Source organism: Pristiophorus japonicus, unplaced genomic scaffold, assembly GCF_044704955.1.
Source record: "Pristiophorus japonicus isolate sPriJap1 unplaced genomic scaffold, sPriJap1.hap1 HAP1_SCAFFOLD_572, whole genome shotgun sequence".
Lineage (NCBI taxonomy): Eukaryota > Metazoa > Chordata > Chondrichthyes > Pristiophoridae > Pristiophorus > Pristiophorus japonicus.
In genome coordinates, this window is record NW_027254480.1 from 63,701 (window position 1) to 87,133 (window position 23,433).

At 43.6% G+C, this 23,433-nt stretch overlaps 16 non-coding genes across 16 annotated transcripts; all 16 read right to left on the bottom strand.

Annotated features, from left to right (window-relative positions):
* Positions 1 to 168: 168 nt before the first annotated feature.
* Positions 169 to 249, bottom strand: trnas-aga (transfer RNA serine (anticodon AGA)). Its single transcript has one exon. It is a non-coding gene; the product is annotated as a tRNA-Ser (tRNA).
* A 1,883-nt stretch (positions 250 to 2,132) lies between these two features.
* Positions 2,133 to 2,214, bottom strand: trnas-aga (transfer RNA serine (anticodon AGA)). Its single transcript has one exon. It is a non-coding gene; the product is annotated as a tRNA-Ser (tRNA).
* Positions 2,215 to 2,430: 216 nt separating this feature from the next.
* Positions 2,431 to 2,502, bottom strand: trnad-guc (transfer RNA aspartic acid (anticodon GUC)). The gene has a single exon. It is a non-coding gene; the product is annotated as a tRNA-Asp (tRNA).
* Positions 2,503 to 4,082: 1,580 nt separating this feature from the next.
* Positions 4,083 to 4,164, bottom strand: trnas-aga (transfer RNA serine (anticodon AGA)). Its single transcript has one exon. It is a non-coding gene; the product is annotated as a tRNA-Ser (tRNA).
* Positions 4,165 to 4,380: 216 nt separating this feature from the next.
* trnad-guc (transfer RNA aspartic acid (anticodon GUC)) lies at positions 4,381 to 4,452 on the bottom strand. The gene has a single exon. It is a non-coding gene; the product is annotated as a tRNA-Asp (tRNA).
* A 1,890-nt stretch (positions 4,453 to 6,342) lies between these two features.
* trnad-guc (transfer RNA aspartic acid (anticodon GUC)) lies at positions 6,343 to 6,414 on the bottom strand. The gene has a single exon. It is a non-coding gene; the product is annotated as a tRNA-Asp (tRNA).
* Positions 6,415 to 10,263: 3,849 nt separating this feature from the next.
* trnad-guc (transfer RNA aspartic acid (anticodon GUC)) lies at positions 10,264 to 10,335 on the bottom strand. The gene has a single exon. It is a non-coding gene; the product is annotated as a tRNA-Asp (tRNA).
* Positions 10,336 to 12,229: 1,894 nt separating this feature from the next.
* trnad-guc (transfer RNA aspartic acid (anticodon GUC)) lies at positions 12,230 to 12,301 on the bottom strand. Its single transcript has one exon. It is a non-coding gene; the product is annotated as a tRNA-Asp (tRNA).
* Positions 12,302 to 13,896: 1,595 nt separating this feature from the next.
* Positions 13,897 to 13,977, bottom strand: trnap-agg (transfer RNA proline (anticodon AGG)). Its single transcript has one exon. It is a non-coding gene; the product is annotated as a tRNA-Pro (tRNA).
* Positions 13,978 to 15,848: 1,871 nt separating this feature from the next.
* trnas-uga (transfer RNA serine (anticodon UGA)) lies at positions 15,849 to 15,930 on the bottom strand. The gene has a single exon. It is a non-coding gene; the product is annotated as a tRNA-Ser (tRNA).
* Positions 15,931 to 16,146: 216 nt separating this feature from the next.
* trnad-guc (transfer RNA aspartic acid (anticodon GUC)) lies at positions 16,147 to 16,218 on the bottom strand. The gene has a single exon. It is a non-coding gene; the product is annotated as a tRNA-Asp (tRNA).
* A 1,581-nt stretch (positions 16,219 to 17,799) lies between these two features.
* trnas-uga (transfer RNA serine (anticodon UGA)) lies at positions 17,800 to 17,881 on the bottom strand. The gene has a single exon. It is a non-coding gene; the product is annotated as a tRNA-Ser (tRNA).
* Positions 17,882 to 18,098: 217 nt separating this feature from the next.
* trnad-guc (transfer RNA aspartic acid (anticodon GUC)) lies at positions 18,099 to 18,170 on the bottom strand. The gene has a single exon. It is a non-coding gene; the product is annotated as a tRNA-Asp (tRNA).
* Positions 18,171 to 19,751: 1,581 nt separating this feature from the next.
* On the bottom strand, positions 19,752 to 19,833 carry trnas-uga (transfer RNA serine (anticodon UGA)). Its single transcript has one exon. It is a non-coding gene; the product is annotated as a tRNA-Ser (tRNA).
* A 217-nt stretch (positions 19,834 to 20,050) lies between these two features.
* trnad-guc (transfer RNA aspartic acid (anticodon GUC)) lies at positions 20,051 to 20,122 on the bottom strand. The gene has a single exon. It is a non-coding gene; the product is annotated as a tRNA-Asp (tRNA).
* Positions 20,123 to 22,000: 1,878 nt separating this feature from the next.
* On the bottom strand, positions 22,001 to 22,072 carry trnad-guc (transfer RNA aspartic acid (anticodon GUC)). Its single transcript has one exon. It is a non-coding gene; the product is annotated as a tRNA-Asp (tRNA).
* Positions 22,073 to 23,433: the final 1,361 nt, after the last annotated feature.

Sequence of the window (23,433 nt, forward strand, 5' to 3'; positions counted from 1 at the left end):
ACTGATGTTTGCGATTTTTGAAACGTATGTATCGTGAATATTTCAGATCAATAAAAATGAGAAAAAAATTTCAAAGTTGAAAGGAGTGGGACGTTATTCCATCCATCTCAGGATCAGTTTGGCAGAGAACCGGTTAAATTGTGAAATGGAATGAAAAGTGCTGAGAATCGTAGTCGGCAGGATTCGAACCTGTGCGGGATAACCCAATGGATTTCTAGTCCATGGCCTTAACCACTCGGCCACGACTACTGTGTCGCTGCCTTCTTAAACGTTACTCAGAAAAAATTCAGTCATCCATCTCTGTGCAGCAGACGGCCAAAGACTCCTGAAAAATTCTCCATTTGCTAAAAATCTGGACGAGGCAATCTCATCCATCTGTATTTTTACAGTTCGAGATTGCTCTGGAACTTTTTAATATGCATCTCTTCCAAGAAACAGAAGTAAAATTCGACATCTTGAAACAACTGCCTCCCCGTCGGGGAATTGAACCCCAGTCTCCCACGTGACAGGCGGGGATACTCACCACTATACTAACGAGGAACTGACGTGCATCAGTTCTGTCAGAGCAGTAATCGAGCCACTTTGAACAGAACTGGACATCATGAAAGTCGACAGACACATTGACAGACAGAGACAAACCGACAAACAGGGAGAGACAGACAGCGAGATAGAGACAACGAGAGACAGAAAATGTGAGACTGAGAAGGAGAGGTAGACTGAGTGAGAAAAAGACTCAAATATGTACATATACAGAGATGGGTGTGTGTGATCTATTAAGAGAGAGAGGGAAAGAGTGAGAGAAAGACAATGATAAACACAGTGACAAGGAGAGAGACAGATCGAGAGAGAGCGATAGAGACTAAAACAGAAAATGATGGAAATAGTTCTCAGCTTACAGGCAGGGACTAACAGAACAAGACAAAGACATGGACAGACCGAAATGATGGGAAAGAGAGAGCCAGTCAGACAAAGAGTCTGAGAGAATCCCATTGGAACAGACGTGGCACCATGAGAAAGAGACAGATTGAGAGACAGAGACAAACAGAGAAACAGGGACAGACAGAGTGAGTCAGACTGAGGGAGACAAAGACTCAAACATACAAACACATACACAATTCTCTGAAGAGAGCGAGAGAGGCAGAGACCGAGCGACACAGATAAATTTCACAATTTGATTTCATTATCGGTTCAGAGTGTCACATTGTTACAGAAAATTGCTGATTCAACCGATGAAAATCCGGTCTCACTGATCAGAATGGGAGGAAATCCGTGTTAAATTAAAGAGATATCAGGAGTGGGGTACGAACCTACGCGGGAAAAAAACTTTAAAATTTAAGGGCAACGCCTCAACCACTCGGCTATCCTGGTCCTGTGAGAACCTGCATTCTGTCTCTGTGAGAATCTGGGCTTCAACCCCAACCCCACATACAAACACATACACATCGGCTTTCAGTGAGTATTTACGAACATTTTTAGTAAAATTGAGACGGGGGCAACTCTCCTATTGTTTTTCGAGTAATGCACTGGGAACTTTCATATCCACCCGAGGGTGCAGACGGAGCTTCAATTTAACATTTCATCCTAAAATCAACAGCTTCAACATTGCAAAATTCCCCAAGTGCTGCACTTGAGTGTTAGCCAAGATGATAATGCAAAAGTCGCAGAAGTGCGAATTGAACACACAAACGCCCGATTCAGTCGAGAATGCTGCCACTGAACCAAAGCCGATACAAAAGTTCACAACCTTATTATTTCCCCCAAGTCTTTTTTATAAGTTCCAGGACATACCAAATTCATGGTGATGATTTCCACAGACAGTTGCACATACACAGAGACATATATAGAAATAGACAGACACAGAGACACACACACACATAACTAAAAATTTACACGCACCAACGGGCATGCACAGATGCCTCAGACATCTCGAGGGACAGACAGGCTGAATCACTGTCGCAACTTTGACTGATGTTTGCGATTTTTGAAACGGATGGATCGTGAATATTGCAGATTAATAAAAATGAGAATGAAATGTCAGTGTTGAAAGGTGTGGGACGTTATTCCATCTATCTCAGGATCAGTTTGATAGAGAACTGGTTAAATTGTGAAATGGAATGAAAAATGCTGAGAATCGTAGTCGGCAGGATTCGAACCTGCGCAGTAAAATCCCAATGGATTTCTAGTCCATCGCCTTAACCACTCGGCCACGACTACTGTGTCGCTGGCTTTTTAAACGTTACTCAGAAAAAACTCAGTCATCCATCTCTGTGCAGCAGACGGCCAAAGAATTCTGAAAAAGTCTCCGTTTGCCAAAAATCTGGAAGAGGCAAACTCCTCTACCTGTATTTTCACAGTTCGATTTCGCTATGGAATTTTTAATATGTATCTACCAAGAAACAGAAGTAAAAATCAACATTTTGAAATATCTGCCTCCCCGTCGGGGAATTGAACCCCGGTCTCCCGCGTGACAGGCGGGGATACTCACCACTATACTAACGAGTAGCTGACGGATAGCTGCTCTGTCGGAGCAGGAATCGAGCTGTGAACTGAACTGGACACCATGAGAAGTCGACAGACACATTGAGAGACAGAGACAAACCGACAAACAGGGAGAGACAGACACCGAGATAGAGACAACGAGAGACAGAAAGTGTGAGACTGAGAAGGAGAGGCAGATTGGGTGAGAAAAAGACTCAAACACATACAGAGACAGAGATTTGTGTGTTTGATCTATTAAGGGAGAAAGGGAAAGAGTGAGAGAAAGACAATGATAAAGACAGTGACAAGGAGAGAGACAGATAGAGAGAAAGAGATAGAGACTAAAACAGAAAATGATGGAAATACTTCTCAGGTTAGAGGCAGGGACTAACAGAGACAGGAAAAGAAATGGACAGACCGAAATGATGGGAAAGAGAGAGCCAGTCAGACAAAGAATCTGAGAGAATCCCATTGGAACAGACGTGGGCACCGTGAGAAAGAGACTGATTGAGAGACTGAGACAAACGGAGAAACAGGGACAGACAGAGTGAGTCAGACTGAGAGAGACAAAGACTCAGACATACAAACACATACACAGCTCTGTGGAGAGAGAGAGAGAGGCAGAGACCGAGCGACACAGATACATTTCACAATTTCATTTCATTATCGGTTCAGAGTGACACATAGTTACAGAAAATTGTTGATTCAACCGATGAAAATCGGACATCACTGATCAGAATGGGAGGAAATCTGTGTTAAAATAAATAGAAACCAGGAGTGGGGAAGAACCCACGGTGGAAAACCCTTTGAAGTTTAAGGCCAACGACATAACCACTCGGTTATCCTGGCCCTGTGAGAGCTTGGATTCTGTCTCTGTGACAAACTGGGCTTCAACCCCAACCCCACATATAAACACATGCACATAGTCTTTTAGTGAGCATTTACGAACATTTTTAGGAATATTGACACGAGGGCAACTCTCCTACTCTGTTTCGAGTAATGCTCTGGGACCTTTCATATCAACCCGAGGGTGCAGACGGAGCTTCAATTTAACATTTCATCCGAAAGTCAACAGCTTCAACATTGCAAAATTCCCCAAGTGCTGCACTTGAGTGTTAGCCAAGATGATATGCTCAAGTCCAAGGAGTGCGACTTGAACACACAAACTCCTGATTCAGTCGAGAATGCTGCCACTGAACCAAAGCCGATACAAAAGTTCACAACCGTATTATTTTCCCAAGTCTTTTTTATAAGTTCCAGGACATACCAAATTCATGGTGATGATTTCCACAGACAGTTGCACATATACAGAGACAAAAATAGAGATAGACAGACACAGAGACACACATAACCAAAAGTTTACACGCACCAACGGGCATGCAGAGCTGCCTTAGACATCTCGAGGGATAGACAGGCTGAATCACTGTCGCAACTTTGACTGATTGTTGCGATTTTTTAAACGGATGTATCGTGAATATTGCAGATTAATAAAAATGAGAACAAATGTCAGTGTTGAAAGGTGTGGGACGTTATTCCAATTATCACATGATCAGTTTGGGAGAGAACTGCTTAAATTGTGAAATGGAATGAAAAATGCTGAGAATCGTAGTCGGCAGGATTCGAACCTGCGCGGGAAAATCCCAATGGATTTCTAGTCCATCGCCTTAACCACTCGGCCACGACTACCGTGTCGCTGGCTTTTTAAACGTTACTCAGAAAAAACTCAGTCATCCATCTCTGTGCAGCAGACGGCCAAAGAATCCTGAAAAAGTCTCCGTTTGCTAAAAATCTGGAAGAGGCAAACTCCTCTACCTGTATTTTCACAGTTCGATTTCGCTCTGGAATTTTTAATATGTATCTACCAAGAAACAGAAGTAAAAATCAACATTTTAAAACATCTGCCTCCCCGTCGGGGAATTGAACCCCGGTCTCCCGCGTGACAGGCGGGGATACTCACCACTACACTAACGAGGAACTGACGGATAGCTGCTCTGTCGGAGCAGGAATCGAGCTGTGAACTGAACTGGACACCATGAGAAGTCGACAGACACATTGAGAGACAGAGACAAACCGACAAACAGGGAGAGACAGACACCGAGATAGAGACAATGAGAGACAGAAAGTGTGAGACTGAGAAGGAGATGCAGACTGAGTGAGAAAAAGACTCAAACATATACATATACAGAGATGTGTGTGTGTTTGATTTATTAAGAGAGAGAGGGAAAGAGTGATAGAAAGACAATGATAAAGACAGTTACAAGGAAAGAGACAGATGGAGAGAGAGCGATAGAGACTGAAACAGAAAATGATGGAAATGCTTCTCAGCTTACTGGCAGGGACTAACAGAGACAGGCAAAGACATGGACAGACCGAAATGATGGGAAAGAGAGAGCCAGTCAGACAAAGAATCTGAGAGAATCCCATTGGAACAGACGTGGCACCGTGAGAAAGAGACAGATTGAGAGACAGAGACAAACAGAGAAACAGGGACAGCCAGAGTGAGTCAGACTGAGAGAGACAAAGACTCAAACATACAAACACATACACAACTCTCTGAAGAGAGAGAGAGAGAGAGACCGAGCGACGCAGATACATTTCACAATTTCATTTCATTGTCGGTTCAGAGTGTCACATTGTTACAGAAAATTGCTGATTCAACCGATGAAAATCCGGTCTCACTGATCAGAATGGGAGGAAATCCGTGTTAAATTAAAGAGATACCAGGAGTGGTGTGCGAACCCACGCGGGAAAAATCCATTAAAATTCAAGGCCAACGCCTCAACCACTCGGCGATCCTCGTCCTGTGAGAGCCTGCATTCCGTCTCTGTGACAATCTGGGCTTCAACCCCGACCCCACATACAAACACATGCACATCGGCTTTCAGTGAGCATTTACGAACATGTTTATGAATATTGAGACGGGGGCAACTCTCCTATTCTTTTTCGAGTAATGCACTGGGAACTTTCATATGCACCCGAGGGTGCAGACGGAGCTTAAATTTACCATTTCATCCGAAAGTCAACAGCTTCAACATTGCAAAATTCCCCAAGTGCTGCACTTGAGTGTTAGACAAGATGATAATGCTCAAGTCTCAGAAGTGCGACTTGAACACACAAACTCCCGATTCAGTCGAGAGTGCTGCCACTGAACCAAAGCCGATACAAAAGTTCACAACCTTATTATTTCCCCCAAGTCTTTTTTATAAGTTCCAGGACATACCAAATTCATGGTGATGATTTCCACAGACAGTTGCACATACACAGAGACATATATAGAGATAGACAGACACAAAGACACGCACACACATAACCAAAAATGTGCACGCACCAACGGGCATGCACAGATGCCTTCGTCATCTCGAGGGATAGAGAGGCTGAATCATTGTCACAACTTTGACTGATGTTTGCGATTTTTGAAACGGATGTATCGTGAATATTGCAGATTAATAAAAATGAGAAAAAAATGTCAGTGTTGAAAGGTGTGGGACGTTATTCCATCTATCTCAGGATCAGTTTGGCAGCGAACCGGTTAAATTGTGAAATAGAATGAAAAATGCTGAGAATCGTAGTCGGCAGGATTCGAACATTAGCGGGATAACCCAATGGATTTCTAGTCTACCGCCTTAACCACTCGGCCACGACTACTGTGTCGCTGCCTTTTTAAACGTGACTCATAAAAAACTCAGTCATCCATCTCTGTGCAGCAGACGGCCAAAGACGCCTGAAAAATTCTCCGTTTGCTAAAAATCTGGACGAGGCAATCTCCTCTACCTGTATTTTTACAGTTCGATATTGCTCTGGAACTTTTTAATATGAATCTCTTCCAAGAAATAGAAGTAAAATTCTACATTTTGAAACAACTGCCTCCCCGTCGGGGAATTGAACCCCGGTCTCCCGCGTGACAGGCAGGGATACTCACCATTATACTAACGAGGAACTGACGTGCACCCGTTCTGCCAGAGCAGTAATCGAACCACTGTGAACAGAACTGGACACCATGAGAAGTCAACAGACACATTGAGAGACAGAGACAAACCGACAAACAGGGAGAGACAGACAGCGAGATAGAGACAACGAGAGACAGAAAGTGTGAGACTGAGAAGGAGAGGCAGACTGAGTGAGAAAAAGACTCAAACATATACATATACAGAGATGTGTGTGTGTTTGATCTATTAAGAGAGAGAGAGGGAAAGAGTGATAGAAAGACAATGATAAAGACAGTTACAAGGAAAGAGACAGATGGAGAGAGAGCGATAGAGACTGAAACAGAAAATGATGGACATACTTCTCAGCTTACAGGCAGGGACTAACAGAGACAGGCAAAGACATGGACAGACCGAAATGATGGGAAAGAGAGAGCCAGTCAGACAAAGAATCTGAGAGAATCCCATTGGAACAGACGTGGGCACCGTGAGAAAGAGACAGATTGAGAGACTGAGACAAACGGAGAAACAGGGACAGACAGAGTGAGTCAGACTGAGAGAGACAAAGACTCAGACATACAAACACATACACAGCTCTGTGGAGAGAGAGAGAGAGGCAGAGACCGAGCGACACAGATACATTTCACAATTTCATTTCATTATCGGTTCAGAGTGACACATAGTTACAGAAAATTGTTGATTCAACCGATGAAAATCGGACATCACTGATCAGAATGGGAGGAAATCTGTGTTAAAATAAATAGAAACCAGGAGTGGGGAGAACCCACGGTAGAAAACCCTTTGAAGTTTAAGGCCAACGACATAACCACTCGGTTATCCTGGCCCTGTGAGAGCTTGGATTCTGTTTCTGTGACAAACTGGGCTTCAACCCCAACACCACATACAAACACATGCACATAGTCTTTTAGTGAGCATTTACGAACATTTTTAAGAATATTGACACGAGGGAAACTCTCCTACTCTGTTTCGAGTAATGCTCTGGGACCTTTCATATCCACCCGAGGGTGCAGACGGAGCTTCAATTTAACATTTCATCCGAAAGTCAACAGCTTCAACATTGCAAAATTCCCCAAGTGCTGCACTTGAGTGTTAGCCAATATGATATGCTCAAGTCCAAGGAGTGCGACTTGAACACACAAACTCCTGATTCAGTCGAGAATGCTGCCACTGAACCAAAGCCGATACAAAAGTTCACAACCGTATTATTTTCCCCAAGTCTTTTTTGTAAGTTCCAGGACATACCAAATTCATGGTGATGATTTCCACAGACAGTTGCACATATACAGAGACAAAAATAGAGGTAGACAGACACAGAGACACACATAACCAAAAATTTACACGCACCAACGGGCATGCAGAGCTGCCTTAGACATCTCGAGGGATAGACAGGCTGAATCACTGTCGCAACTTTGACTGATTGTTGCGATTTTTTAATCGGATGTATCGTGAATATTGCAGATTAATAAAAATGAGAACAAATGTCAGTGTTGAAAGGTGTGGGACGTTATTCCAATTATCACATGATCAGTTTGGAAGAGAACTGGTTAAATTGTGAAATGGAATGAAAAATGCCAAGAGTCGTAGTCGGCTGGATTCGAACCTGCGCGGGAAAATCCCGATTGATTTCTAGACCATCGCCTTAACCACTCGGCCACGACTACTGTGTCGCTGGCTTTTTAAACGTTACTCAGAAAAAACTCAGTCATCCATCTCTGTGCAGCAGACGGCCAAAGAATCCTGAAAAAGTCTCCGTTTGCTAAAAATCTGGAAGCGGCAAACTCCTCTACCTGTATTTTCACAGTTCGATTTCGCTCTGGAATTTTTAATATGTATCTACCAAGAAACAGAAGTAAAAATCAACATTTTGAAACATCTGCCTCCCCGTCAGGGAATTGAACGCCGGTCTCCCGCGTGACAGGCAGGGATACTCACCACTATACTAACGAGGAACTGACGACTAGCTCCTCTGTCGGAGCAGGAATCGAGCTGTGAACAGAACTGGACACCATGAGAAGTCGACAGACACATTGAGAGACAGAGACAAACCGACAATCAGGGAGAGACAGACAGCGAGATAGAGACAACGAGAGACAGAAAGTGTGAGACTGAGAAGGAGATGCAGACTGAGTGAGAAAAAGACTCAAACATATACATATACAGAGATGTGTGTGTGTTTGATCTATTAAGAGAGAGAGGGAAAGAGTGATAGAAAGACAATGATAAAGACAGTTACAATGAAAGAGACAGATGGAGAGAGAGCGATAGAGACTGAAACAGAAAATTATGGAAATGCTTCTCAGCTTACTGGCAGGGACTAACAGAGACAGGCAAAGACATGGACAGACCGAAATGATGGGAAAGAGAGAGCCAGTCAGACAAAGAATCTGAGAGAATCCCATTGGAACAGACGTGGCACCGTGAGAAAGAGACAGATTGAGAGACAGAGACAAACAGAGAAACAGGGACAGCCAGAGTGAGTCAGACTGAGAGAGACAAAGACTCAAACATACAAACACATACACGACTCTCTGAAGAGAGAGAGAGAGAGAGAGACCGAGCGACGCAGATACATTTCACAATTTCATTTCATTGTCGGTTCAAAGTGTCACATTGTTACAGAAAATTGCTGATTCAACCGATGAAAATCCGGTCTCACTGATCAGAATGGGAGGAAATCCGTGTTAAATTAAAGAGATACCAGGAATGGTGTGCGAACCCACGCGGGAAAAATCCATTAAAATTCAAGGCCAACGCCTCAACCACTCGGCGATCCTCGTCCTGTGAGAGCCTGCATTCCGTCTCTGTGACAATCTGGGCTTCAACCCCGACCCCACATACAAACACATGCACATCGGCTTTCAGTGAGCATTTACGAACATTTTTAGGAATATTGAGACGGGGGCAACTCTCCTATTCTTTTTCGAGTAATGCACTGGGAACTTTCATATGCACCCGAGGGTGCAGACGGAGATTAAATTTACCATTTCATCCGAAAGTCAACAGCTTCAACATTGCAAAATTCCCCAAGTGCTGCACTTGAGTGTTAGACAAGATGATAATGCTCAAGTCTCAGAAGTGCGACTTGAACACACAAACTCCCGATTCAGTCGAGAGTGCTGCCACTGAACCAAAGCCGATACAAAAGTTCACAACCTTATTATTTCCCCCAAGTCTTTTTTATAAGTTCCAGGACATACCAAATTCATGGTGATGATTTCCACAGACAGTTGCACATACACAGAGACATATATAGAGATAGACAGACACAAAGACACGCACACACATAACCAAAAATGTGCACGCACCAACGGGCATGCACAGATGCCTTCGTCATCTCGAGGGATAGACAGGCTGAATCATTGTCACAACTTTGACTGATGTTTGCGATTTTTGAAACGGATGTATCGTGAATATTGCAGATTAATAAAAATGAGAAACAAATGTCAGTGTTGAAAGGTGTGGGACGTTATTCCATCTATCTCAGGATCAGTTTGGCAGCGAACCGGTTAAATTGTGAAATAGAATGAAAAATGCTGAGAATCGTAGTCGGCAGGATTCGAACATTAGCGGGATAACCCAATGGATTTCTAGTCTACCGCCTTAACCACTCGGCCACGACTACTGTGTCGCTACCTTTTTAAACGTGACTCATAAAAAACTCAGTCATCCATCTCTGTGCAGCAGACGGCCAAAGACGCCTGAAAAATTCTCCGTTTGCTAAAAATCTGGACGAGGCAATCTCCTCTACCTGTATTTTTACAGTTCGATATTGCTCTGGAACTTTTTAATATGAATCTCTTCCAAGAAATAGAAGTAAAATTCTACATTTTGAAACAACTGCCTCCCCGTCGGGGAATTGAACCCCGGTCTCCCGCGTGACAGGCAGGGATACTCACCACTATACTAACGAGGAACTGACGTGTACCCGTTCTGCCAGAGCAGTAATCGAACCACTGTGAACAGAACTGGACACCATGAGAAGTCAACAGACACATTGAGAGACAGAGACAAACCGACAAACAGGGAGAGACAGACAGCGAGATAGAGACAACGAGAGACAGAAAGTGTGAGACTGAGAAGGAGAGGCAGACTGAGTGAGAAAAAGACTCAAACATATACATATACAGAGATGTGTGTGTGTTTGATCTATTAAGAGAGAGAGAGGGAAAGAGTGATAGAAAGACAATGATAAAGACAGTTACAAGGAAAGAGACAGATGGAGAGAGAGCGATAGAGACTGAAACAGAAAATGATGGACATACTTCTCAGCTTACAGGCAGGGACTAACAGAGACAGGCAAAGACATGGACAGACCGAAATGATGGGAAAGAGAGAGCCAGTCAGACAAAGAATCTGAGAGAATCCCATTGGAACAGACGTGACACCGTGAGAAAGAGACAGATTGAGAGACAGAGACAAACAGAGAAACAGGGACAGCCAGAGTGAGTCAGACTGAGAGAGACAAAGACTCAAACATACAAACACATACACAACTCTCTGAAGAGAGAGAGAGAGAGAGACCGAGCGACGCAGATACATTTCACAATTTCATTTCATTGTCGGTTCAGAGTGTCACATTGTTACAGAAAATTGCTGATTCAACCGATGAAAATCCGGTCTCACTGATCAGAATGGGAGGAAATCCGTGTTAAATTAAAGAGATACCAGGAGTGGTGTGCGAACCCACGCGGGAAAATCCATTAAAATTCAAGGCCAACGCCTCAACCACTCGGCGATCCTCGTCCTGTGAGAGCCTGCATTCCGTCTCTGTGACAATCTGGGCTTCAACCCCGACCCCACATACAAACACATGCACATCGGCTTTCAGTGAGCATTTACGAACATTTTTAGGAATATTGAGACGGGGGCAACTCTCCTATTCTTTTTCGAGTAATGCACTGGGAACTTTCATATGCACCCGAGGGTGCAGACGGAGCTTAAATTTACCATTTCATCCGAAAGTCAACAGCTTCAACATTGCAAAATTCCCCAAGTGCTGCACTTGAGTGTTAGACAAGATGATAATGCTCAAGTCTCAGAAGTGCGACTTGAACACACAAACTCCCGATTCAGTCGAGAGTGCTGCCACTGAACCAAAGCCGATACAAAAGTTCACAACCTTATTATTTCCCCCAAGTCTTTTTTATAAGTTCCAGGACATACCAAATTCATGGTGATGATTTCCACAGACAGTTGCACATACACAGAGACATATATAGAGATAGACAGACACAAAGACACGCACACACATAACCAAAAATGTGCACGCACCAACGGGCATGCACAGATGCCTTCGTCATCTCGAGGGATAGAGAGGCTGAATCATTGTCACAACTTTGACTGATGTTTGCGATTTTTGAAACGGATGTATCGTGAATATTGCAGATTAATAAAAATGAGAAAAAAATGTCAGTGTTGAAAGGTGTGGGACGTTATTCCATCTATCTCAGGATCAGTTTGGCAGCGAACCGGTTAAATTGTGAAATAGAATGAAAAATGCTGAGAATCGTAGTCGGCAGGATTCGAACATTAGCGGGATAACCCAATGGATTTCTAGTCTACCGCCTTAACCACTCGGCCACGACTACTGTGTCGCTGCCTTTTTAAACGTGACTCATAAAAAACTCAGTCATCCATCTCTGTGCAGCAGACGGCCAAAGACGCCTGAAAAATTCTCCGTTTGCTAAAAATCTGGACGAGGCAATCTCCTCTACCTGTATTTTCACAGTTCGATATTGCTCTGGAACTTTTTAATATGAATCTCTTCCAAGAAACAGAAGTAAAATCCTACATTTTGAAACAACTGCCTCCCCGTCGGGGAATTGAACCCCGGTCTCCCACGTGACAGGTGGGGATACTCACCACTATACTAACGAGGAACTGACGTGTACTCGTTCTGCCAGAGCAGTAATCGAACCACTGTGAACAGAACTGGACACCATGAGAAGTCAACAGACACATTGAGAGACAGAGACAAACCGACAAACAGGGAGAGACAGACAGCGAGATAGAGACAACGAGAGACAGAAAGTGTGAGACTGAGAAGGAGAAGCAGACTGAGTAAGAAAAAGACTCAAACATATACATATACAGAGATGTGTGTGCGTTTGATCTATTAAGAGAGAGAAAGGGAAAGAGTGATAGAAAGACAATGATAAAGACAGTTACAAGGAAAGAGAGAGATGGAGAGAGAGCGATAGAGACTGAAACAGAAAATGATGGAAAAGCTTCTCAGCTTACAGGCAGGGACTAACAGAGACAGGCAAAGACATGGACAGACCGAAATGATGGAAAAGAGAGAGCCAGTCAGACAAAGAATCTGAGAGAATCCCATTGGAACAGACGTGGCACCGTGAGAAAGAGACAGATTGAGAGACAGAGACAAACAGAGAAACAGGGACAGCCAGAGTGAGTCAGACTGAGAGAGACAAAGACTCAAACATACAAACACATACACAACTCTCTGAAGAGAGAGAGAGGGAGAGACCGAGCGACGCAGATACATTTCACAATTTCATTTCATTATCGGTTCAGAGTGTCACATTGTTACAGAAAATTGCTGATTCAACCGATGAAAATCCGGCCTCACTGATCAGAATGGGAGGAAATCCGTGTTAAATTAAAGAGATACCAGGAGTGGTGTGCGAACCCACGCGGGAAAAATCCATTAAAATTCAAGGCCAACGCCTCAACCACGCGGCGATCCTCGTCCTGTGAGAGCCTGCATTCCGTCTCTGTGAGAATCTGGGCTTCAACCCCGACCCCACATACAAACACATACACATCGGTTTTCAGTGAGCATTTAGGAACATTTTTAGGAATATTGAGACGGGGGCAACTCTCCTATTCTTTTTCGAGTAATGCACTGGGAACTTTCATATCCACCCGAGGGTGCAGACGGAGATTCAATTTACCATTTCATCCGAAAGTCAACAGCTTCAACATTGCAAAATTCCCCAAGTGCTGCACTTGAGTGTTAGACAAGATGATAATGCTCAAGTCTCAGAAGTGCGACTTGAACACACAAACTCCCGATTCAGTCGAGAGTGCTGCCACTGAACCAAAGCCGATACAAAAGTTCACAACCTTATTATTTCCCCCAAGTCTTTTTTATAAGTTCCAGGACATACCAAATTCATGGTGATGATTTCCACGGACAGTTGCACATACACAGAGACATATATAGAGATAGACAGAAACAAAGACACGCACACACATAACCAAAAATGTGCACGCACCAACGGGCATGCACAGATGCCTTCGTCATCTCGAGGGATCGACTGGCTGAATCACTGTCGGAACTTTGACTGATGTTTGCGATTTTTGAAACGGATGTATCGTGAATATTGCAGATTAATAAAAATGAGAAAAAAATTTCAGTGTTGAAAGGTGTGGGACGTTATTCCATCGATCTCAGAATCAGTTTGGCAGAGAACCGGTTAAATTGTGAAATGGAATGAAAAATGCTGAGAATGGTAGTCGGCAGGATTCGAACATGCGCGGGATAACCCAATGGATTCCTAGTCCATCGCCTTAACCACTCGGCCACGACTACTGTGTCGCTGCCTTTTTAAATGTGACTCAGAAAAAACTCAGTCATCCATCTCTGTGCAGCAGACGGTCAAAGACACCTGAAAAATTCTCCGTTTGCGAAAAATCTGGACCAGGCAATCTCATCTATCTGTATTTTTACAGTTCGATATTGCTCTGGAACTTTTTAATACGACTCTCTTCCAAGAAACAGAAGTAAAATTCAACATTTTGAAACATCTGCCTCCCCGTCGGGGAACTGAACCCCGGTCTCCCACGTGACAGGCGGGGATACTCAGCACTATACTAACGAGGAACTGACGGATAGCTGCTCTGTCGGAGCAGGAATCGAGCTGTGAACAGAACTGGACAGCATGAGAAGTCGACAGACACATTGAGAGACAGAGACAAACCGACAAACAGGGAGAGACAGACACCGAGATAGAGACAACGAGAGACAGAAAGTGTGAGACTGAGAAGGAGAGGCAGATTGGGTGAGAAAAAGACTCAAACACATACAGAGACAGAGATTTGTGTGTTTGATCTATTAAGAGAGAAAGGGAAAGAGTGAGAGAAAGACAATGATAAAGACAGTGACAAGGAGAGAGACAGATAGAGAGAAAGAGATAGAGACTAAAACAGAAAATGATGGAAATACTTCTCAGGTTAGAGGCAGGGACTAACAGAGACAGGCAAAGAAATGGACTGACCGAAATGATGGGAAAGAGAGAGCCAGTCAGACAAAGAATCTGAGAGAATCCCATTGGAACAGACGTGGGCACCGTGAGAAAGAGACAGATTGAGAGACTGAGACAAACGGAGAAACAGGGACAGACAGAGTGAGTCAGACTGAGAGAGACAAAGATTCAGACATACAAACACATACACAGCTCTGTGGAGAGAGAGAGAGAGGCAGAGACCGAGCGACACAGATACATTTCACAATTTCATTTCATTATCGGTTCAGAGTGACACATATTTACAGAAAATTGTTGATTCAACCGATGAAAATCGGACATCACTGATCAGAATGGGAGGAAATCTGTGTTAAAATAAATAGAAACCAGGAGTGGGGAAGAACCCACGGTGGAAACCCTTTGAAGTTTAAGGCCAACGACATAACCACTCGGTTATCCTGGCCCTGTGAGAGATTGGCTTCTGTCTCTGTGACAAACTGGGCTTCAACCCCAACCCCACATACAAACACATGCACATAGTCTTTTAGTGAGCATTTACGAACATTTTGAGGATTATTGACACGGGGGCAACTCTCCTACTCTGTTTCGAGTAATGCTCTGGGACCTTTCATATCCACCCGAGGGTGCAGACGGAGCTTCAATTTAACATTTCATCCGAAAGTCAACAGCTTCAACATTGCAAAATTCCCCAAGTGCTGCACTTGAGTGTTAGCCAAGATGATATGCTCAAGTCCAAGGAGTGCGACTTGAACACACAAACTCCTGATTCAGTCGAGAATGCTGCCACTGAACCAAAGCCGATACAAAAGTTCACCACCGTATTATTTTCCCCAAGTCTTTTTTATAAGTTCCAGGACATACCAAATTCATGGTGATGATTTCCACAGACAGTTGCACATACACAGAGACAAAAATAGAGATAGACAGACACAGAGACACACATAACCAAAAATTTACACGCACCAACGGGCATGCACAGCTGCCTTAGACATCTCGAGGGATAGACAGGCTGAATCACTGTCGCAACTTTGACTGATTGTTGCGATTTTTTAATCGGATGTATCGTGAATATTGCAGATTAATAAAAATGAGAACAAATGTCAGTGTTGAAAGGTGTGGGACGTTATTCCAATTATCACATGATCAGTTTGGTTGAGAACTGGTTAAATTGTGAAATGGAATGAAAAATGCTGAGAATCGTAGTCGGCAGGATTCGAACCTGCGCGGGAAAATCCCAATGGATTTCAACTCCATCGCCTTAACCACTCGGCCACGACTACTGTGTCGCATGCTTTTTAAACGTTACTCAGAAAAAACTCAGTCATCCATCTCTGTGCAGCAGACGGCCGAAGAATCCTGAAAAAGTCTCCGTCAGCTAAAAATCTGGAAGAGGCAAACTCCTCTACCTGTATTTTCACAGTTCGATTTCGCTCTGGAATTTTTAATATTTATCTACCAAGAAACAGAAGTAAAAATCAACATTTTGAAACATCTGCCTCCCCGTCGGGGAATTGAACCCCGGTCTCCCGCGTGACAGGCGGGGATACTCAGCACTATACTAACGAGGAACTGACGGATAGCTGCTCTGTCGGAGCAGGAATCGAGCTGTGAACAGAACTGGACAGCATGAGAAGTCGACAGACACATTGAGAGACAGAGACAAACCGACAAACAGGGAGAGACAGACACCGAGATAGAGACAACGAGAGACAGAAAGTGTGAGACTGAGAAGGAGAGGCAGATTGGGTGAGAAAAAGACTCAAACACATACAGAGACAGAGATTTGTGTGTTTGATCTATTAAGAGAGAAAGGGAAAGAGTGAGAGAAAGACAATGATAAAGACAGTGACAAGGAGAGAGACAGATAGAGAGAAAGAGATAGAGACTAAAACAGAAAATGATGGAAATACTTCTCAGGTTAGAGGCAGGGACTAACAGAGACAGGCAAAGAAATGGACTGACCGAAATGATGGGAAAGAGAGAGCCAGTCAGACAAAGAATCTGAGAGAATCCCATTGGAACAGACGTGGGCACCGTGAGAAAGAGACAGATTGATAGACTGAGACAAACGGAGAAACAGGGACAGACAGAGTGAGTCAGACTGAGAGAGACAAAGATTCAGACATACAAACACATACACAGCTCTGTGGAGAGAGAGAGAGAGGCAGAGACCGAGCGACACAGATACATTTCACAATTTAATTTCATTATCGGTTCAGAGTGACACATATTTACAGAAAATTGTTGATTCAACCGATGAAAATCGGACATCACTGATCAGAATGGGAGGAAATCTGTGTTAAAATAAATAGAAACCAGGAGTGGGGAAGAACCCACGGTGGAAGCCCTTTGAAGTTAAAGGCCAACGACATAACCACTCGGTTATCCTGGCCCTGTGAGAGCTTGGATTCTGTCTCTGTGACAAACTGGGCTTCAACCCCAACCCCACATACAAACACATGCACATTGTATTTTAGTGAGCATTTACGAACATTTTTAGTAATATTTACACGAGGGCAACACTCCTACTCTGTTTCGAATAATGCTCTGGGACCTTTCATATCCACCCGAGGGTGCAGACGGAGCTTCAATTTAACATTTCATCCGAAAGTCAACAGCTTCAACATTGCAAAATTCCCCAAGTGCTGCACTTGAGTGTTAGCCAAGATGATATGCTCAAGTCCAAGGAGTGCGACTTGAACACACAAACTCCTGATTCAGTCGAGAATGCTGCCACTGAACCAAAGCCGATACAAAAGTTCACAACCGTATTATTTTCCCCAAGTCTTTTTTATAAGTTCCAGGACATACCAAATTCATGGTGATGATTTCCACAGACAGTTGCACATACACAGAGACAAAAATAGAGATAGACAGGCACAGAGACACACATAACCAAAAATTTACACGCACCAACGGGCATGCACAGCTGCCTTAGACATCTCGAGGGATAGACAGGCTGAATCACTGTCGCAACTTTGACTGATTGTTGCGATTTTTTTAATCGGATGTATCGTGAATATTGCAGATTAATAAAAATGAGAACAAATGTCAGTGTTGGAAGGTGTGGGACGTTATTCCAATTATCACATGATCAGTTTGTTCGAGAACTGGTTAAATTGTGAAATGGAATGAAAAATGCTGAGAATCGTAGTCGGCAGGATTCGAACCTGCGCGGGAAAATCCCAATGGATTTCAACTCCATCGCCTTAACCACTCGGCCACGACTACTGTGTCGCTGGCTTTTTAAACGTTACTCAGAAAAAACTCAGTCATCCATCTCTGTGCAGCAGACGGCCAAAGAATCCTGAAAAAGTTTCCGTCAGCTAAAAATCTGGAAGAGGCAAACTCCTCTCCCTGTATTTTCACAGTTCGGATTTCGCTCTGGAATTTTTAATATGTATCTACCAAGAAACAGAAGTAAAAATCAACGTTTTGAAACATCTGCCTCCCCGTCGGGGAATTGAACCCCGGTCTCCCGCGTGACAGGCAGGGATACTCACCACTATACTAACGAGGAACTGACGGATAGCTCCTCTGTCGGAGCAGGAATCGAGCTGTGAACAGAACTGGACATCATGAGAAGTCGACAGACACATTGAGAGACAGAGACAAACCGACAAACAGGGAGAGACAGACACCGAGATAGAGACAACGAGAGACAGAAAGTGTGAGACTGAGAAGGAGAGGCAGATTGGGTGAGAAAAAGACGCAAACACATACAGAGACAGAGATATGTGTGTTTGATCTATTAAGAGAGAAAGGGAAATAGTGAGAGAAAGACAATGATAAAGACAGTGACAAGGAGAGAGACAGATAGAGAGAAAGAGATAGAGACTAAAACAGAAAATGATGGAAATACTTCTCAGGTTGGAGGCAGGGACTAACAGAGACAGGCAAAGAAATGGACTGACCGAAATGATGGGAAAGAGAGAGCCAGTCAGACAAAGAATCTGTGAGAATCCCATTGGAACAGACGTGGGCACCGTGAGAAAGAGACAGATTGAGAGACTGAGACAAACGGAGAAACAGGGACAGACAGAGTGAGTCAGACTGAGAGAGACAAAGACTCAGACATACAAACACATGCACAGCTCTGTGGAGAGAGAGAGAGAGGCAGAGACCGAGCGACACAGATACATTTCACAATTTCAATTCATTATCGGTTCAGAGTGACACATATTTACAGAAAATTGTTGATTCAATCGATGAAAATCGGACATCACTGATCAGAATGGGAGGAAATCTGTGTTAAAATAAATAGAAACCAGGAGTGGGGAAGAACCCACGGTGGAAACCCTTTGAAGTTTAAGGCCAACGACATAACCACTCGGTTATCCTGGCCCTGTGAGAGCTTGGATTCTGTCTCTGTGACAAATTGGGCTTCAACTCCAACCCCACATACAAACACATGCACATTGTCTTTTAGTGAGCATTTACGAACATTTTTAGTAATATTTACACGAGGGCAACACTCCTACTCTGTTTCGAGTAATGCTCTGGGACCTTTCATATCCACCCGAGGGTGCAGACGGAGCTTCAATTTAACATTTCATCCGAAAGTCAACAGCTTCAACATTGCAAAATTCCCCAAGTGCTGCACTTGAGTGTTAGCCAAGATGATATGCTCAAGTCCAAGGAGTGCGACTTGAACACACAAACTCCTGATTCAGTCGAGAATGCTGCCACTGAACCAAAGCCGATACAAAAGTTCACAACCGTATTATTTTCCCCAAGTCTTTTTTATAAGTTCCAGGACATACCAAATTCATGGTGATGATTTCCACAGACAGTTGCACATACACAGAGACAAAAATAGAGATAGACAGACACAGAGACACACATAACCAAAAATTTACACGCACCAACGGGCATGCACAGCTGCCTTAGACATCTCGAGGGACAGACAGGCTGAATCACTGTCGCAACTTTGACTGATTGTTGCGATTTTTTTAATCGGATGTATCGTGAATATTGCAGATTAATAAAAATGAGAACAAATGTCAGTGTTAAAAGGTGTGGGACGTTATTCCAATTATCACATGATCAGTTTGTTCGAGAACTGGTTAAATTGTGAAATGGAATGAAAAATGCTGAGAATCGTAGTCGGCAGGATTCGAACCTGCGCGGGAAAATCCCAATGGATTTCAACTCCATCGCCTTAACCACTCGGCCACGACTACTGTGTCGCTGGCTTTTTAAACGTTACTCTGAAAAAACTCAGTCATCCATTTCTGTGCAGCAGACGGCCAAAGAATCCTGAAAAAGTTTCCGTCAGCTAAAAATCTGGAAGAGGCAAACTCCTCTCCCTGTATTTTCACAGTTCGGATTTCGCTCTGGAATTTTTAATATGTATCTACCAAGAAACAGAAGTAAAAATCAACGTTTTGAAACATCTGCCTCCCCGTCGGGGAATTGAACCCCGGTCTCCCGCGTGACAGGCGGGGATACTCACCACTATACTAACGAGGAACTGACGGATAGCTCCTCTGTCGGAGCAGGAATCGAGCTGTGAACAGAACTGGACATCATGAGAAGTCGACAGACACATTGAGAGACAGAGACAAACCGACAAACAGGGAGAGACAGACACCGAGATACAGACAACGAGAGACAGAAAGTGTGAGACTGAGAAGGAGAGGCAGATTGGGTGAGAAAAAGACGCAAACACATACAGAGACAGAGATATGTGTGTTTGATCTATTAAGAGAGAAAGGGAAAGAGTGAGAGAAAGACAATGATAAAGACAGTGACAAGGAGAGAGACAGATAGAGAGAAAGAGATAGAGACTAAAACAGAAAATGATGGAAATACTTCTCAGGTTAGAGGCAGGGACTAACAGAGACAGGCAAAGAAATGGACAGACCGAAATGATGGGAAAGAGAGAGCCAGTCAGACAAAGAATCTGAGAGAATCCCATTGGAACAGACGTGGGCACCGTGAGAAAGAGACAGATTGAGAGACTGAGAGAAACGGAGAATCAGGGACAGACAGAGTGAGTCAGACTGAGAGAGACAAAGACTCAGACATACAAACACATGCACAGCTCTGTGGAGAGAGAGAGAGAGGCAGAGACCGAGCGACACAGATACATTTCACAATTTCATTTCATTATCGGTTCAGAGTGACACATATTTACAGAAAATTGTTGATTCAACCGATGAAAATCGGACATCACTGATCAGAATGGGAGGAAATCTGTGTTAAAATAAATAGAAACCAGGAGTGGGGAAGAACCCACGGTGGAAACCCTTTGAAGTTTAAGGCCAACGACATAACCACTCGGTTATCCTGGCCCTGTGAGAGCTTGGATTCTGTCTCTGTGACAAATTGGGCTTCAACCCCAACCCCACATACAAACACATGCACATTGTCTTTTAGTGAGCATTTACGAACATTTTTAGTAATATTTACACGAGGGCAACACTCCTACTCTGTTTCGAGTAATGCTCTGGGACCTTTCATATCCACCCGAGGGTGCAGACGGAGCTTCAATTTAACATTTCATCCGAAAGTCAACAGCTTCAACATTGCAAAATTCCCCAAGTGCTGCACTTGAGTGTTAGCCAAGATGATATGCTCAAGTCCAAGGAGTGCGACTTGAACACACAAACTCCTGATTCAGTCGAGAATGCTGCCACTGAACCAAAGCCGATACAAAAGTTCACAACCGTATTATTTTCCCCAAGTCTTTTTTATAAGTTCCAGGACATACCAAATTCATGGTGATGATTTCCACAGACAGTTGCACATACACAGAGACAAAAATAGAGATAGACAGACACAGAGACACACATAACCAAAAATTTACACGCACCAACGGGCATGCACAGCTGCCTTAGACATCTCGAGGGATAGACAGGCTGAATCACTGTCGCAACTTTGACTGATTGTTGCGATTTTTTAATCGGATGTATCATGAATATTGCAGATTAATAAAAATGAGAACAAATGTCAGTGTTGAAAGGTGTGGGACGTTATTCCAATTATCACATGATCAGTTTGGTAGAGAACTGGTTAAATTGTGAAATGGAATGAAAAATGCTGAGAATCATAGTCGGCAGGATTCGAACCTGCGCGGGAAAATTCCAATGGATTTCTACTCCATCGCCTTAACCACTCGGCCACGACTACTGTGTCGCTGGCTTTTTAAACGTTACTCAGAAAAAACTCAGTCATCCATCTCTGTGCAGCAGACGGCCAAAGAATCCTGAAAAAGTTTCCGTCAGCTAAAAATCTGGAAGAGGCAAACTCCTCCACCTGTATTTTCACAGTTCGATTTCGCTCTGGAATTTTTAATATGTATCTACCAAGAAACAGAAGTAAAAATCAACATTTTGAAACATCTGCCTCCCCGTCGGGGAATTAAACCCCGGTCTCCCGCGTGACAGGCGGGGATACTCACCACTATACTAACGAGGAACTGACGGATAGCTGCTCTGTCGGAGCAGGAATCGAGCTGTGAACAGAACTGGACACCATGAGAAGTCGACAGACACATTGAGAGACAGAGACAAACCGACAAACAGGGAGAGACAGACACCGAGATAGAGACAACGAGAGACAGAAAGTGTGAGACTGAGAAGGAGAGGCAGATTGGGTGAGAAAAAGACTCAAACACATACAGAGACAGAGATTTGTGTGTTTGATCTATTAAGAGAGAAAGGGAAAGAGTGAGAGAAAGACAATGATAAAGACAGTGACAAGGAGAGAGACAGATAGAAGAAAGAGATAGAGACTAAAACAGAAAATGATGGAAATACTTCTCAGGTTAGAGGCAGGGACTAACAGAGACAGGCAAAGAAATGGACTGACCGAAATGATGGGAAAGAGAGAGCCAGTCAGACAAAGAATCTGTGAGAATCCCATTGGAACAGACGTGGGCACCGTGAGAAAGAGACAGATTGAGAGACTGAGACAAACGGAGAAACAGGGACAGACAGAGTGAGTCAGACTGAGAGAGACAAAGACTCAGACATACAAACACATACACAGCTCTGTGTAGAGAGAGAGAGGCAGAGACCGAGCGACACAGATACATTTCACAATTTCATTTCATTATCGGTTCAGAGTGACACATATTTACAGAAAATTGTTGATTCAACCGATGAAAATCGGACATCACTGATCAGAATGGGAGGAAATCTGTGTTAAAATAAATAGAAACCAGGAGTGGGGAAGAACCCACGGTGGAAACCCTTTGAAGTTAAAGGCCAACGACATAACCACTCGGTTATCCTGGCCCTGTGAGAGCTTGGATTCTGTCTCTGTGACAAACTGGGCTTCAACCCCAAACCCACATACAAACACATGCACATTGTCTTTTAGTGAGCATTTACGAACATTTTTAGTAATATTTACACGAGGGCAACACTCCTACTCTGTTTCGAGTAATGCTCTGGGACCTTTCATATCCACCCGAGGGTGCAGACGGAGCTTCAATTTAAATTTCATCCGAAAGTCAACAGCTTCAACATTGCAAAATTCCCCAAGTGCTGCACTTGAGTGTTAGCCAAGATGATATGCTCAAGTCCAAGGAGTGCGACTTGAACACACAAACTCCTGATTCAGTCGAGAATGCTGCCACTGAACCAAAGCCGATACAAAAGTTCACAACCGTTTTATTTTCCCCAAGTCTTTTTTATAAGTTCCAGGACATACCAAATTCATGGTGATGATTTCCACAGACAGTTGCACATACACAGAGACAAAAATAGAGATAGACAGGCACAGAGACACACATAACCAAAAATTTACACGCACCAACTGGCATGCACAGCTGC